This window comes from Cupressus sempervirens, chromosome 3 (genome assembly GCF_028749045.1).
Source record: "Cupressus sempervirens isolate cs-2001-9-10 chromosome 3, ASM2874904v1, whole genome shotgun sequence".
NCBI lineage: Eukaryota > Viridiplantae > Streptophyta > Pinopsida > Cupressales > Cupressaceae > Cupressus > Cupressus sempervirens.
The window spans coordinates 1,060,360,102-1,060,378,809 of NC_143120.1; positions in this window are offsets into that span (position 1 = coordinate 1,060,360,102).

Below are 18,708 nucleotides of genomic sequence, written 5' to 3' on the forward strand. Positions count from 1 at the left end.
TTGATATCCCGTTTACACTTAGCTATTAGGTGATCTGTGCTTGTTATCAATAAATCATCAACATAAAGAACGAGTATCAACATGTAATTATTAGATATTTTGAAATATATATCTGGGTCAGCTTTATTCTTAGAATATCTCAATTTGATAAGGTAGTTGCCTATCCTCTCATACCAAGTCCTGGAAGCTTGCTTCAACCCATAGAGGGCTTTCTTTAGTTTACATACGTAAAGCTTTAGTCGTGTGTCATGAATCCCTCAGATTGTTCCATAAATACTTCTTCTTCAATGATGTCATTCAGGAAGTTTGTCTTTACATCTATTTGATGTATTTTCCATCCTTTGGATGCAACAATGGAAATTACCATTCTTAGTATAAGTGTAGCATGTAACTGGAGCAAATGTTTCTTCGTAATCAATTTTGGCCTTTTGAGAAAAACCTCTTGTGGTGAATTTGGATTTGTGTTTTTCAATGCTTCCGTTAGGTGCATATTTGATTTTAAACAACCATTTTGAAGATACAACTGATTTATTTTTAGGTCTAGGAACAATATTCGAGACATCATTCTTTAGAATGGATTGATATTTCTCTATCATTGCATCTTTCCATGCTTGGCATTTTAAGGTCTCCTCAACATTAGGGAGTTATGTTTTTGTGAGTTTTATTAATACGGCAACATAGCATTTTTTATTTCTTGTTTTCTTATTTTCTTTAGAGACCTCATCTATTTCTACATTATTCTCTTCAATCATTTTCCTTGCCCATAGTGGTATTTTCTTGTGTCTTAAAACTTCATCATTCTCAGCATTAGGTGTAGGCATGTCTCTGTCTTCGGAAAGACTCTCCCACATAATTCTAGTTGAATTATCTTCTATGGTGTTCTCCCTCTGATTATAATTTTATTCTGTGATAAACTGCATGTCTCTGTCTACAGAAAGACTCTCCCACATAATTCCAGTTGAATTATCTTCTATGGTGTTCTCCCTCTGATTATAATTTTATTCTGTGATAACTCCCTCTGATTTTCAATTTCCTTATCTTCTTTGTTTAAGGATGTTTTGAAGGCGATATCTTTGTCAAACTTCACATCCTTACTTATTTCAACAGACTTTTTTCCTGGAATATATACTTTGTATCCCTTAGTTGTTCCACTATAGTCAATGAATATGCCTTTCTTTCTGAAAGGTTCTAATTTAGACATTTTCTCTTTGTGAATGTGAATGTAGATTGGACAACCAAAAATTCTTAGATGGCTCAGATCTGGTTTGGTCCCTGTAAATGCTTTTTCGGGAGTTATATTTTCTTATGTTAAATGAGGGCTTCTGTTTTGAATGTAAACTGTTGTACTTGCTTCTTCGGCCCAAAAAGACATAGAGAGATTTTGATCATGAATCATGGCTTTTGTTGCTTCTATAATAGTTATATATTTTTCTTTCTACAACCTCATTTTGTTGAGGATTATAAGGCACTATAGTCTCCCTCTTAATCCCAATAGAAATACATAATTCTTTGAAGATGTTAGATGTGTATTCACCTCTGTTATCTGATCTTAATGTTTTTATTTTCTTTCCAATGTGGTTTTCCACTAGGACTTTAAATTCTTTGAATTTTTGTAAAACTTCATTAGATTATTTAACTTTTAGAAAGCATATCCAAGTTTCCCTAGAGCAATTATCAATGAAAGTTATATAGTACAATAATCCCCTAAGTGAAGGTGTTGACATGGGTCCACACAAATCAGCGTGGACAAGTTCTAGTACAATTGTGTTTACTTAAAAGAAAGTATCCTTTATTATTATTTTCTAGGGCACACCCATTACAAATGTTAATGTGATTAGATTTGAGATTATGCCTATGGTGATTTTCCGTATGGTAGGAAGAGCACTAAAGCCAAGGTGTCCTAATCTTCTATGCCAAAGTTCATTTGAATTATGGACTTCATGATTTAGAGCTTGTTGTTTTGCTTTAATATTTCATTTGTACAAGCTTCCATCTCTCGATCCTATACTAATGGCATTCTTAATGTTGGAGTTTTTAGTCCATAGCGACACTTTATCCTCATTAAACCTGACGCAGTATTCTTAGTTTGCTAGGCCAGAAATAGAAATTAGGTTTCTTTTTATCCCTAGTACAAATAGCACATCTTTTAGTAGAAGAGTCTCTTCTATTTTAATTTGTAAGGAGTAGGTCCCAATTCCTTTTATTGGATGAGTAGAATTATCTCCAATTGTGACTTCTTCTGAGCAATACTCGTTAAATGTTTCAAACTGATTTTTAAATCTAGTTATATGTCTTGAAGCTCCACTATCTATTATCCAAATATTATTACTTGTATTTAATTCACTTGAAAAAGATACATAGAATAAAGGATTTTTCACTTTGTGAGATTCTGATATAGTAGCTTGAATTTTCTTTCTTTTAGGACAAAATTTTTAGACTTGACCAAATTTATTGTTAGAGTAATTATTTGTTCTAACTTATTAATTAAATCACTTTGATTTAATTAATTAAGTTGCCTATTACTCTAGTTTTCTTAAGCTATCTTGTAGGTGCATATAATTAATATTCTATTAATTATATTGTGCAACCCTAGCTTTTTTAGGCTTTAGTTTCCCTTTTCGGGTTTCATGATTCCTTTATAAGGATTCACCTCTTTGTATTTTATTCATTCACTTATTGGATTATATGAGATATTGCTCTTTGCATGTCCATAAGATGGATCTGGCTTTTTGGCCTCCTTGATTTTTCCTTGCCTCTGTTCTTTGCTTCATCCATGTGACAGGTTTATGCATGCAGGTGTTCTTGGGAGATTAGTTTTTCACCTAATTCTAACATGGTATCAGAGCTAGCTTGCTGCTCTCTGTTCGTGGTTTGTTGAAGCATTTCAGAAGCTATTTTTTTTTGGAGCAGTGGGAGGCTGTACGGACAACTTTTTGCAAAAAAACATTTTTTTGGAGCACTTTGGGCTCAAACGGACACTTCCATTGGATTCGGAAGGCCGTTTGCAGTCAGAATCCATATAAAATTTGTCCATTTTGGACACCGTTGGTCTGGGAGGCAAAAAAATTTTGTCCATCAGGGCCGTACGGCCCCCTGCACGCATTTTGAGGCGTCAAAATCAAAAAAAATTGTAAAAAAATCATTTTGTGGCTTTTTTTTTGCCGCCGCGGTTATCTAACCGCTAGCGGCTCCGTTGCGGTTACCACAACGGTCACCACTGGCGGTCACCGCTGGCGGTCACCGCTGGCGGCCCGCTTAGCGGCCACCGCTAGCGGCCCCACCAGTGGCTCCGCCAGCGCCCCGCGGCGGCTCCGCCGCAGCTCCGCCCCGCAGCGGCTCTCCTCCCTCCCGCCGCCCGGCCGCCGCTCCGCCGGTGGTGGAGATTTTTTTTTTTTGGAGTTTTTTGTTTTTTTATTATTTTTTTTTATTAAAAAAAATAATTTTTTGCATTTTCAAAGGCCCTGGAGGTTTTTTCTCCGTAACTTGAGCATACAGACATATTTTTTCAATCTGAAAAATGCGCCGAAAAGCTGGTTCCGAGACAGAGATGCTGGTATAGGTGTTTTTGGGTTTTGATGCAATTTGGTTGCCTATTTTGGTAGTCAAAGCCGGATGTTCTGTTTTGCACTCCGGGAGGCGTATCTTGAGCATCCGATCTCAGATTTTGGACTTCTTTATATCGCTAGAAAGCTCTTTTGGTGCTCTTTCCAGTGATGCTGGTTGTTGTTCCAGATTCTGTTCCAGGCACATTCTATTCAGTCTTTTGCGTTTTAGCATTCTGGTGGATATCCTGTTTGTTTCAGGTCCGAGGATCAATTTTGTTGCTTCTGTTGCTTCGTTTTGAGCTCTACCTTTTGTTGTTTCAGCCTTTGTCTTTTCTGATCATTGTTGATATTCATTGTAAGCATTTTTATGCAACGCACTGAGATAAAGTGCCACTCTTGCGTTTCAGGATCCTTTTCATCATTGTGATTCATTGTACTCACACTATTTTATAAAGTGTCATGGGGGGGATAGTTGTTTGCTTCTTATAGGCCATCTTTCTCTAATTCCTCATGCAGTGTCGATGACACGTGCCTTTATTGGTGTTTTGTACCTCACTCTCGATGTGTTTGGCTCCTGTGTTGTAGGAGATTCTTGGCCCATCTTTTCAGCTGCCTGTCACCTCACCTGCCTTAAGGGGAGGTTATATTGTTGTTCTATGCTTCTTTGGTTGATGGTTCGTGCCTTCTATTTCCATGGAGGTTCCTTTGGTTGATGGTTCGTGCCTTCTATTTCCATGGAGGTTCTACAGATCAACATTTTGACAGAGTTTTGCGGTTCTTCATGCTTCAATGATTCTCTTCTGATCTCTTTGTTCCTTCTTTTGGAACATTCTTTGCTATCTCTTTTTGGAGTAGGGTTTTTCCCATGTGGTTTTCTCTATTTCTCCACTTTATAGAGATTTTGTTGTGATTGGGTAACTGATCTGGCTTTGTTGTCGGGACCCAATTCTCTTTCATAGCTGTGCTAGGTTAGCTTCCTCCCAAGCTTCGCTTAAGGGGGGGTGTTAGAGTAATTATTTGTTCTAACTTATTAATTAAATCACTTTGATTTAATTAATTAAGTTGCCTATTACTCTAGTTTTCTTAAGCTATCTTGTAGGTGCATATAATTAATATTCTATTAATTATATTGTGCAGCCCTAGCTCTTTTAGGCTTTAGTTTCCCTTTTCGGGTTTCGTGATTCCTTTATAAGGATTCACCTCTTTGTATTTTATTCATTCACTTATTGGATTATATGAGATATTGCTCTTTGCATGTCCATAAGATGGATCTGACTTTTTGGCCTCCTTGATTTTTCCTTGCCTCTGTTTTTTGCTTCATCCATGTGACAGGTTTATGCATGCAGGTGTTCTTGGGAGATTAGTTTTTCACCTAATTCTAACATTTATCACATTGGTAGCATTGAACTTTGGATAGATCCTTTTCTTTATAGTATTGAGAATTATCTCCTCTCTTTGATTTGAACTTCCTCTTCTTCCCTTTGTTGTTTATGTGTAGGGCTTGAATCTCTCTTTGATTTATGCAAATTCTTCTAAAAATTAACCAGGATTCCTCTTGAATACAGTCATTCTTGAATTGATCAAATTTTGGAAGTGAGGGACGACTTACACATTGAATGAAAGGTTCCCATGATATAGCTAAGCCTCTTAGAGCAATTATTGTAAGTTATTCATCATCTACATTGTTTCCAATAGTGGCAAGTTGATCTCTTATCTTAGAGATTCTTAAGAAGTAATTTGTCATTAACTCTCTTTTGTTTATTTTTATATTCAAGAGTTGATGTTTTAATGTTAATATTTTTCTTGCATTGTTTATTTCAAACGTATCTTTTATAGTTTTAAGCACTTTGTATGTTGTTTTTAATCTTTCTATGGAAGGAAGTATGTGATCCCTTACAACATCAATTATAATCTTCTTAGCTTTATGTTGAAAGCAATTATTCAATTGTATGTTGTCTTTGATGTTACACAAAATGTCAAGTCTTTACCGAGTAGTCAGTGATAGTCGAGCTCACTCAGGTATCGAAGGCAGTTTTCTATATATGTTGAACATTCAGTTATAACCAAGTTCAGAAACAGTATTGATCAAGCTCAGTCGGTTAATGAAGTGAAGTTAGTATTGACCAAGTTGGGTTGGTTAACATTAGAACTCATTTTCTAACCAAGTTGGGTCAGTTAATGAAGGGATCCTCTATGTTGACTGAGTACCAAATTTTGTATTAGCCTACTTTCAGCATATTAAGTTGATAAATTTATTGGTTAATACAAGCCAATTTACGGGATGAAAATTGTTTGATTAAAAGAGTATGCCAAATTGACAAGGTGAATCATATATATGAAAGGTCAAGTTAAGGATTGAAGTGTGGAATTAAAGAAGAATTAAGGAAGAAAATTTGAAGGATGTTTGTAAAAGACAGAGCATCTGAGTGGACCGAGTTGCAAAGAACATTCGAATCAAAGAGGATCAAGTAATCAAACTAGAACTAAGATATGAATTAGCAAAGTCAGTTGAATTAGCAATCAGGTCAAGTCATTGTTACTTTCTAACAATTGTAGCAGTGAATCAAATCTCCTAATAGAGTTAGCTTAACGGTTATTCAAGAAATCCTCTAACAAGGTAACATTTCTATATTGAAGTGCCTAAAGACCTCTAACAAGGCCACTCGTAACAGGGTGAATTAAATCCTCTAACAGAGTCACACCTAACAGTGTGTTTTGTAACCTTTAACAAGGTTGGCTCCTAATAGGGCTCACTTCAGAAGAGTGAAAAATAGTAACTAGTTGCAATTGGTGGTTTTCCCAAATTGGGTTTCCATGTTAAATCTTGGTGTCTCTTGTGTTCATCCTATTTATTTTATGTTTCTGTGACTAAGTTAATTAAGGCTAATCACATTAATATTTTAAGATCTAAGTATATTCAATGTTAATCTAGTTACAGAAATATATTTAATGTCAACCGAGTTATAGCAGGATTTGGTTTTATATTGTGTTGACATCTTAAAAGGGACTTCGGATTTGTTTTTGTAGTAATCGATTCACCCCTCCCCTCTTAGTTACTCCTTTCCATTTCCAACAATTTGTATTAGAGCTATTGGTGCTTGCATATAAGATTTCAAGGCCCTAAGCTAAAGATCAAGATGTCTCATAGAAGGAAAATTCTTGAGTTGAACAGAGATAACTTCCAAGCATGACAGGAACTCATGAAGCTACATTTGGAAACCATTAGAGACATGAGCCTAAAATACCTAGAGAACAAGTATGTGGCACTTGGTGGACCTTTGTTTGTGGATCAAATTGTGGAAAAGAAGAATTGCAACATAATGATGATTAACATTGCCTCTACTCTCAATTATGTTGAATTTGATGAAGTCAAAGATTTTCTTATTGCTCATGAAATGTGGATCAAGTTGAAAGATATCTATGGCAGAGATGACAATGTGAGGAGAGCTAAGACATAAAGTTTAAGAGGTTTTAGTTTGATCAGATGAAGATGAAAGAAGATGAAAACATTGCACAATACAGTGAAAGAATCAAAGCAAGTGTGAGTGCAATCAGAGCCTCGAGAGGGAAAATAGATGATGTGATAGTGATTAGAAAGGTACTTAGAACTCTTCTTCCTATTTATGCAATCAAATTTTTAGCGATTCAAGAAATGAGATGTGATCCCAAAAATGATATAACCTTGGATGCACTAGTGGGAAGATTGACAGCCTTTAAGTTAGATAACTTTGATAACTATGTTCCCAACTCTGGTAGCATTGAGTCTACATTTCAAGCTAAACTATCACTCAAGAAGAAAGGTGGAAAATCTAAAAGAAAAAAGTCTAACAGTGAAGATGAAGATAATTTTGATGATGACTTTGAAGTCATTTAAGCCCTACTTGTAAGAAGATTCTCTAAAGAAAAAGGAAAGTACTGTATACGTGAAAACTTAACTTGTCGAGAGCACACGTAAACAAGCAAATGTTAGTTGTACATGTGTATTAAAGATTTAAATGAGATTGAAATACAACTATCTATACTTGAGTTTTACAACTTAATACAACCGAAAAGATAAGTCCTCATGCAACCTCAAAGCAACTCAACAAGGGCGTCCATAAGAGGCCTTGTTGGTGTGATTTAGTTGGAGGGATGTAGATATGCTCTCCCAAAAACAACTATTGAATGAATCTCAAAAGATGAATGAGAATGCAAATATGAAAATATGAATCTATACTAAAATGTATGTGAAATGTCTTCAAGCAATGGCTATGAGTAAGCCAAACTCAAAGATTCTAAAGATGTGAATATGGCAATGGAATGCAATGAAATAACTATCATGGAAATGCAAGCATAAGTGCAAGACATCTAACATCTACCAAAGGGTTAGTAATATGCAAATCTCTAAAATAACTAGAAAATTCTAAGCACAAACTAGTATGATAACAATGCAAATGAGGGAGATGAAAAATGCTTGAGACAAGGGCCTTATTTATAGGTTTGAAAGAGGCCTTAGGGAGGTGGCATCTACATGGAATTCACATAGGTGCCACAAAGGAGACTCATGGGCTGAGGAGACAAGCCATGCAAAGGTCAAAATAAGTCTTTTTAGTGACAGTGATGGCTCAAGGTTTTCTCACACGTGTGAGAAACTTTGAGAAAGGAAAGGGGGATAAAATGGAAGCTTTATTGGATTTTGAGTTGCTCACATATGTGTGAGCAAATACTTAGGAGCTAAGAGGTGTTTAGAAAGGTGTTTAGGATAATTTAAGTGGGATTGACTAACGGGTAAGCTTAGAAGGATGAGAGTGATGGGTGGTAGACTAGGTTTTTAGGATGAGATTAGGATTAAATTGAATATGATTTAACTCAATCACAAGATTAAAGAATTTAATAAAGTGGAGGGAATTAAATAAATTAGAATTTATTCAAAGGGGATTTATGGAGCACTATGCATTAAATGAATTTAATACATTATAGGGTGAGTATTTAAACTAAATTTAAATACATTAGGGAAATGAACCTATTTAACTAAATAAATTTAATTAAATGAGTAGAAGAATATGAAAAATATAATTAATTAATAAATAAATAATTATAATGTCAAAGGAAATATTAAATCAATTAATATAGTGTTTAGGAAAATTCTAAGTGTCTACAAATACAAAGGTAAAATACCTCTAATATGTTTTTCTTGTGAAGAAGTTGGTCATGTTGCTGCAAGGAGTCCAAACAAAGAAGGCAAAGACGAAAAGAAGCATGGCAAGTACAAAGGCAAGAAAAATTTCAAAAGTTACAAAGACTAAAAGGATAAAGGTAAGAAATCTTGTTACATGTCTAAATGGTTCAGAGTCTCCCTATGTATACCCAAGATATGTTACTTGTGAGTGCACACGTTATTCACCAACAATACAACCTAGGACTCCACAATGTGATTCCCAATACCACACTTCTCTAGACTAGATCAATTTCAAAGTCTAGGACACTTCCTTGAGGCCTAAAAAGACACAAACTTAAGCCAAAGGTTTCAGGGATGAAATATGGCTTCCTTCAACCTTAGATGCAGTTCTCCAATGTTTTCAAACACAAATTCCACAATATCTGCTTAGGAAATAAAACTACACACCCAAAACTCCAAATAGGGCTACAGGATAAAATAAGGGTCTGTGAAGGAAACCTTCTTGGAACTCCAGCACAGAAAGTCTTAAGCACCTTCAGACACTCCAAGACCTCATTCAACAATCCTTGACAAGTTAGGACCCTTGACCAATCTCCCAAGTCAAGTTGTTTGCAAAACTCTCCTAGGCCTAATATGGCTAATTAGGTCTCTTTTCCAAACAAAGTATAAGGAATTCAACACATATTCCAAAAAAACCTATTGGAATACTTCAGGGACATGCCAAAACATCTAAGTCCAAGTTACTATGGTTCTATTCCACCCCTAGGAAAAGTTGTGTCTCAAAAACCCAAAATTGGACAGTCACATTGAGATGCCTATCTTGACAGTTTTGTAATTTCTCCCAACATCTCCTATCTCCTGATATGAGACCCAAATATTCTTAAAGTGCATCCTCCCCCATTTCTTTCCACCTAGGCTTGTATTTTTCCCAAGCTAGAATTTCTAGGAAAGAGAATTTTTCTCTCAAACCCTACTTAGGGCCTCCTTACGACCAACAAGCAATAAAAAGTCATTTTCTCCTAACCAATATGACTTGAAGACCTCAAACCACTTGAAAAACATTCATAAGAAAAATATTCAACCTTTCTAAACCTTCAAAGTTTCATGTGAATCCATACAGTTCTGTACAAGCAGTTTTGATAGGAAAACTGATTTGATGCAAAGATTACATTAGATTCTTCTCTTCTATGTTGAGAAAGGTTTCTCAACCTTATCTATGCCCTTATCAAATAGTTCCAACCGATAAAGGTGATTGTAAACACTGGGATTCAAAAGCTGGATTTTTACACAAAAGTTGCATTATGCAACATTGACAACTTTGACAACTTTTTGCAAAAGTTGTCAAATCTCTCGAAACTCTACCAAAATTTAGTCCTAGACTCTACCTAGGTATTTAGGAAGGTTTTGATCATAAAATAATCACTATTTAATCTTCTATACTATTTTATCCCCATGCTACCTAGAAATTGCCCATAAAATGATTAAGGTAGACAATTAGGTTTATAACACACCTAATGTCTTCTTGCCTTACAACTTGGACATTATTTCTAGCTTTGGATTCTAGATCTAATTACTACCCTAACCCTTTTTACTTTGATCCTTTTGATGTTCTTACGATGGTTGATATTGGAAGTGCTCCTGCACCATACTCCTAGGGTGCACTGATCTCAAATCCTCTTGAGATAAGCTCTTGCAAACTTAGGCCATATTTCTGGATCTCTTGCTCATCCATCCATATAGTCTCTTCCTTAGGACATCCCTACCACTAAACGAAATACTTCTTGCATGCATTCTTCCTAGTTTGTTTGATGACCTTGGTGTCCAAGATCTTGTCAACTTTTATTGGTTCATGGGCTAGTATCCCTACAACATCTTCTTCAAGTTTTTCAAGTTGCACTTTTGAACCTGCATTCACATCACCTTTATATGGGGTTAGATCAAAAATATTAAATATGGGAGAGAAGCCAAGGTGTGAGAGAAACTCTATCTCATAAGCATTCATTCCATGCTTCTTCAATATCTGACAATGTCCTACTTTCTTCATGAGTAGTTTGGTGTGCTTGCCCTTTTGTAACATCTCCTTCTTCAAGTATGCCTAGACCAAGTCTCCAACCTGCGACTAAACATCTCTTCTATGTTTTTCTTTAGCCTACTTATACTTTTATGCACTCTTCTCAAGTGCCCACCTTACTGACTCATGGATTTTCTTCACGCTTTCTGTAAACTCCTCTCTATGAGCACTAACTGGAGTGTTGGAAAGTAGTTCCCTGAGTTCTAGGATACCTCTTGGATTCTGCCCATACACTATCTGAAAAGTGCTCTTCCCTATGCTGATGTTGACTAAGTCATTGAAAAAAAACTCTACTTGTGGTAGAATTGACTCCCACTTGTCTCCATACTTTTTTATCAAGCATCTAAGTAGGTTTTTGATGCAAGGAGGGCAAGAATAACTAGGGCCAAAGGCACACCCAGCAATCCAAACCAACCTTGCAGAGTAAACACAACAGAAGCAAACACAAAAAAAGAACAATACCACAGAGAGAGAGAATAATATTCTTTTATCGATTCAAGAAATGATCAGCATACATGCCCAGCTAGAAGGCCTTCTGGGTTATGGCCAGATACAAAATACATTCAAGATCTAAGATCCATCTTTAAATTTGCACTTCCAGACACATATGCAATAAACTTTCCCAAACCTCACAATCCTGCCCCAACTCTAAGCTTAAACACCCTATTTATACTTGTCAAAATGGCTTACAGAACATTCTAGATCATTACATAATATAAAGGCCAACCTAACAATGGTTCAAACACATCCCAAGACAAGATCTTATCATAAATGTTGCGATCAGAATTAATCCTGTAAGTTGGCTCGCATCAAAAACACAAAAAACTCATCCAAAATGGTGAGACTCAGCATCAATAGGAATACTCAGTGCATGAAGGATCACTGGACATACACTGGATAACTCGGCACATGAAAGATAGCTTGACACACACTATGGAACTCGGCACACACTACAGAGTGAGATGGGATAACATGCTAACACAAGTGTTAACATGACATGGGATAACTTCAACTTGGCTTATATTGCAAAATTACTAGCACTCGACAATTGCTACAACTCAACAATGATTGTAACTCGGCAAAAACTGGCAAAATGAACACAAATGAGCAAGATAACACATCAACCAAGGATGCTCTTGCATTAGTCTCCAAGAGATTTGTTGACCACTTATGTCCATCCATTTGTGGATGGTAGGCAGAGCTAAAACTCATATTAGTTCCCAATTTCTTCCATAAGGTCCTCCAAAAGTGACCAATGAACTTCACATCTCTATCTGATAGTATGGTTAAAGGTAAACCATGAATCCTAACAATCTCTTTGAAGAATAAACTTGCAATTGTTGATACATCATTGGTGCTTTTATAAGGGATGAAGTGGACCAGTTTACTAAATTTGTCCACTACAACATATATGCTATCATTTTCCTTCTGTAATATAGGCAATCCCATCACAAAGTCCATGTTGCAACTCTCCCAAGGACTTGTAGGAATAGGCAAAGGTTGGTATAATCCTACATTAGTGGATGTACGCTTGGCCCTCTGACAGATTGTACATGTTTCCACAATCTTCCTCACTTTAGTCTGAAGTCTTGGCCAATAGTAGAACCTTCTCACTTGTTCCAAGGTCTTGTCCTATCCAAAATGTCCCCTGATGTTGTCTACATGCTTCTCCCTAATGATGTTCTCCCTCATTGAACATTGTGGAATGCAAAGTTGATGCCCCTTGAATAGTAGCCCATTTTGAATCAAGTAGTCAGCGTATTTAGTTTGATATGTTTCAAAGAAGTCAGAGCACACCTTATAGATGTCCTTGAAATCATTATCATCTTTATACATGCCCTTCAAAGCATTGATTCCAAAACTTTGGAGTTGGATTTCTGGCACAACTAGGTTCCTCTTGCTTAGTGCATTTGCCACCTTATTAGCAACTCCCCTTCTTGTGTTTTATTAGAAAGGTGTAGGCTTGAATGGATTCTACCCATTTCATGTGCTTGTGGCTTAGTTTCTCTTGGCTATTCAAGAAACTTAAGGCTTCGTTGTCTGTGAAACAAAAAATTCTTTTGGAAGGACTTAGTGCCACCATTTCTTCAATGACCAAACTAAGGCATATAGTTCCAAGTCATAAGAGGAGTATTTCATCTTGGCTTCATTTAGTATCTCACTGAAAAAGGCCATTGGCCTCCCTTCTTGACTCAAGACATCCCCTATAGCCAAGTTAGAAGCATTACATTCAATAGTAAAAAAAATCTAAAAATCAAGGAACACTAGGATAGGTTTCTTCATTACCTTTTTCTTCAGCATTTGGAAGGCCTCCAGTGCATCCTTGTTCCACACAAATTTACATTTCTGCCCCCCCATGGATGGTCTCAAGGATAGGAGCACACAACTGACTGAAACCCCTGATGAACCTTCTATAGAAAGAAGCAAGCCCATGAAAGCTCCTAACTTCAATCATGGTCTTTAGAGAAGGCCAACTCAAGATGGCTTCCACCTTCTTAGGATCCATTTTTATGTTACCTTTAGAGATTACAAACCCCAAATAGACAAGCTTTCCCTGCATAAAAACACACTTGTCCAAATTTATAAAAAGCTTTTCTTCATGCAATCTCTTCAACAATAAGTTAAGATGTTCTAAATGTTCCTCCTTGCTCATACTGAAAACAAGGATATCATCAAGGTATACTATGACAAATTTTCCAAGGAATGGCTTGAACACTTCATTTATAAGTCTTATGAATGTGCTTGGGGCATTTGACAAGTCAAAAGGCATTACCCTCCATTCATACAAGCCTTCATTGGTTTTAAAGGTAGTTTTCCACTCATCACCCTCCCTAATCCTTATTTGGTGATAGCCACTTTTTAGGTTTATCTTGGAATAATACTTTGCTCCCCCTAGTTGGTCCAATAGGTCTTCTATCCTAGGCATAGGGAACCTATACCTAATAGGGATTCTATTTATTTCTCTAGAATCAGTGCACAATCTCCATGTGCCTTCTTTCTTAGGTGCCAATAGGGCAGGTATTACATAAGGACTAAGACTTTTTGAGATTAATCCTTTATCTAGGAGTTCTTGTATTTGTCTTTCCATCTCCTAATTTTTCTCTAGGGTTAGTTTATATGCTACTTTATTAGGTGATGTTGCTCCTAGGATCATATCTATGTTATGGCTTATATCTCTGATTGGGGGTAACTCACTTTGAAATTCTTTGGTGACAATGTCCTTATATTGGTCCAATAAGTCTGCAACCTCCTTAAGACCCACATGTCTCAAGGGATTCACTTCCTTCACAACCTTCTTAGGTATGTGATCCTTAGGAAAAATGTCTAGGGCATAGCATGGAGCCTTTTCCTGCTTCACAACTTTTAGAAATTATTTTCCATCTAAAAACAAAAATTTAGGATCCTTTTGTTCTTCTGCAAAATTTGGTAAGGGTAAGAGAGTTTTCAACTTTCCATCATGGTGTTCCTCCACATCATATTGCCACGGTATTCCCAGTAGCAAATGGCATGCATCCATTGGTACAATGTCACAAAGAACTATGTCCTTGTACTTTCCAATCTGGAATTCTACCCAAGCTTGCTCCTCTATGATGGTCTATTGATTCTTTGTGAACCAAGACACCTTATAAGGGTTTGGATGCGGTACCCTCCTCAATTTCAACTTCTTTACTTCCTCCTCAAATACCAAGTTATCAGAAGATCCACTATCAATCAACATCTTGCAAACTCTATCTCCACTCTTGCATGTGAATTTGAACAAATTCTTCCTCTAAGGTGGGTCATGGGTGCTTGGTGCATTCAATAGTGTCCTCCTCATCATAAGGGCTTCTCCCTTCTTAGGTGCTACATAAGATCCTTGGGCTTCCTTTTCTTGACTTTCCTCTTCCCTGACTAGGTTTACTCTCCTATCAGTTTGATTTTTTACTTTTTCAAGACACTTAGATGCCAAGTGCCTTGGTTGGTTACATTTGTAACACCTTGGAGGTCCTGATGATCTCCCTCCAAATCTCCCCTTTGAGTCTCATCTTCTTCCCCTATGGGATCCTCTAGCATTGTTCACACTAAAGGAATTGTCCTAACTGGTCTCCCCATAGTCTCTAGTAGTTTGTCCTCTATCACCACTTGTTCCTCTTCATCTATTTCCAAAATCTATTAGATTTATTCCTTTCCCTCCTTGGTCTTGTTTCCTTTTAGGCTTCTCCTCCACCTTCAATGCAAATTGAAAGCATTTTTGGACTGTGTTAGGAGAACACAAGCTTAGTTTGTTTTGGATATTCAATCTCAACCCTTGCATATACCCAGAAAGTTTCACACATTCTGGTTCCACCAATTTGGACTTCATAGTGAGTTTTTGGAACTCCTTAGTGTAACTAGAGATATCCATCTCTTTTTGCCTCAGACTCTACCTCTTTTAAGTAGAATCTCATAGTCCTCAGGCACATAGGCTTCCTTTATCAAGGTCACCATCTTCTTCCATGTGTTAATCTGGTTTTTGTCCATCTTCACCCTCTTTGCTTGAGTGAAATTCCACCAAGTTAAGCCAGATCCCTTCAACTTGGATTTTTCTATTTTCACCTTCTGATGCTTTGGTATCTCCTCATAGTCAAAAAAACTAGTGAGTGCATCAATCCAATCCATCACTTCTTTTGGATCCATCTTCCCAATATAGACAGAAAGATCAAGTTTAGTGTCCATGGTCCTTCTCTCCATGGATTTCAAAGTCTTTAGAAATAGCCTTTGTTCTACAGGGATCTCTTCTTATTCCTCTTGCCAAGGGATTTCCTCATCACTCCCCTCCTTCTCATTCTTAGAGTTACCATTGAATCCTTTTTTGACTTGTTCTTTTAGTTTTTCCATCTCTCTCTTCATTTGCTTCCTCTCAACATCATGCTCTTTCACCACCCTCAATAGTTCAACATTTGTCATTCTATTAGGAAGTTCATTTTCATTTTCTTCTCCACTATTTAACATGGTTGCAAGTCTTTCTCCAAAGATCTACTAAACTTAAGCCAAAGGTTTTAGGGATGAAATATGGCTTCCTTTAACCTTAGATGCAATTCCCCAATGTTTTCAAACACAAATTCTACAATACCTGCTTAGGAAATTAAACTACACACTCAAAACTCCAAATAGGGCTACAAGGAGAAAATAAGGATTTGTGAAGACAAACTTCTTGGAACTCCACCACAAAAAGTCTTAAGCATGTTCAGACACTCCAATCTCTTATTCAGCAATCCCTGACAAGTTAGAACCCTTGACCAATCTCCCAATTCAAGTTGTTTGCAAAACTCTCCTAGGCCTAATAAGGCTAATTAGGTCTCTTTTCCAAATAAATTATAAGGAATTCAAAACATCTTCCAAGAAAACCTATTTGAATACTTCAGAAACATGCCAAAACATCTAAGTCCAAGTTCCTAGGTTCTATTACACCCCTGGGCAAAGTTGTGTCTCAAAAACCCAAAACTTGATAGTCACATTAAGATGCATGTCCAAAGGGTTTAGTAATTTCTCCCAACATCTTCTGCCTCTTGATCTAAGACCCAAATATTCTTAAAGTACATCCTCCCCACTTTATTTCCACTGAGGTTTATCTTTTTCCCATGGTGGAATCTCTAGGAAAGAGAATTTTTCTCTCAAACCCTAGTTAGGGCCTCCCTACGACTAGCAAGCAATCAAAATTCACTTTCTCCTAACCAGTATGACTTGAAGACTTCAAATCACTTGAAAAAACTCCATAAGAAAAATATTCAACCTTTCCAAACCTTCAGAGTTTCACGTGGATCCGTACAGTTTTGTACAAGCAATTTCTCAAGCAATTTTGATAGAAAAACAATAGATTTGTATTGATTTGATGCAAAGATTACATTAGATTCTTCTCTTTTGTGTTGAGAAAGGTTTCTCAACCTTTTTTATACCATTCCTAAACAGTTTTGTAATGTCCCCATCTTTTTAGCATCTCAATGGAGTTCTTAGCCTTTCATTCTTTGAAGGCTAAGTGGAGAAATAAGGTGAAATAATTAAATTAATTTCTTATAGTCATTAAATGATTTAAAAATTAAAAGGTGACTTTATATTTAATTAATTTAATTAAAAGGTGACTAAAATAAATATTAAATCATAAGTCACTAAAATAATATTATATTATATGGAAAAGGGAATCTTCTAGAAGCACAACTAATTATTGTTGGAAAGGAGGAAGCTTCTAGAAAAGTGCAATAAAATAATATTTTATGTTCTTTTAGAAGGGATGAAAGAATAGAATAAATAGGGGAGAGAGCCTCATTGTAGGGCATCTAGATTTGATATTGACATTTTCTTGTACACTTGTGGAGCCAAGGGTTTCTACGGGACATTTCAGTCATTGAGAACGATAACTCTCTTTGATTGGAAACTTTGAGGCTGTGAAACTATCAGCTGATATTGTTACATTTGCTGGAGGTGATATTTCAGTCATCTCATTGAAGCTTATTGAATTTTTGCAGCAATTCATGAAGAAGATACACTTCAAATTTAAAGGTCATTCGATGCCCTCATTTTATCTGCACTTCGGAAGGAGTTAAGCAGTGAATTCGGAGGCATATTAGGAAGTTCATACCCATCTTCTATAGTGTCATCACTATAGGAATCATGAATAGTGTTATCGCTACAATGGTCGTGAATAGTATTGCTATAGTGCTGTGAACAATACCGCTACAATGCATGACTGATTCTGATCTGTTTTAAAGCTACCTACCAATCTTAGGTTCCCTCATTTTATCTTCATGTTTATGCATTATCTGAAATTACATCTACATGGTTCTGTATGGATAGTCTAGTTAGATTGTTGAAGGCAATGTAACTTAATTTATATCAAAAAAATTATATCAGCAAAATATCAATTTTGAAGTTTGAAATATAATGTTAGTTTGCATGCCAACTGTTTGAGAAAATGTCACTTGGTTGTAAGTGTTAATTTGCATTGAATAGATGTCATATATTGCATCAAGTAAAAACAAAAAAAGAGAGTTACATTTCATGTTAGGTGTAGACTAAGTGAAAGAGAAGTCATTTTTCAGTCATCCTATGATATTAGAAGTCATCTTTCTTATTCTGAAATAAACTAAAAATAAAATCAGTCATATATCCCTCTATTGTACAAGTGTTTGACAAAATTTCTAAAAGCAAATATAGAAAGTTTCAATCAGATTTGGATAGGGATATTACAATGGTATCAGAGCTTTCATCCTGCCATCTTGTGATCAATCAAATAGTAGACGAGTGAGAGAGCAATCAGATATTATAGCAGCGAACAATGGAGACAACAATATTAGAATCCTCAAGTTGAAGGGGATACATTCTCAAAAGCATTAAGAGAAAGAGATACTGGCAAAATAGTTCAAAATATGTTAGAAGAAGAAAATAGGGATGCAAGAGCTAAAAGGGAATTTGATACCATGCTTGATATGATGTCACACTTATTAGAAAAAATGGATCAGCAAGCCACTCAAAATCAAAACACAAATAAACATAGTGGAGTTAATGAGGAAAGGTCTATACATCACACTAAAGAAACTAGAGGATTAGCCTCTAGGCTTCTTTTTCCCACCTTTACACCAAGAGAAGAACAACCACATGCTGCTCCAGCTGTTTCTTTTGGAGACGAAGCTAGATAGGCCTACTTGGAGTATAGCACTCTCCCTCCTAATATGAGAGAAATATGGACATTTGATCAATTCATGAAGCAAAGAAATAGGAGAGGAGGAAGGAATGATCACTATGCTCCAAGAAATGACTATCAATAAAAACTTGGTAAGATTTTCATGCCTTACTATGATGGAAGTAACAAATGCATAGCTAGGTCTTTGGTTCAAAAGCTTGATAATTATCTTTCTTTGAGACCAATGCCTGAAGAGGATGCCATAAGATTTGCCACACTAAATCTTGAAGGAGCTGCT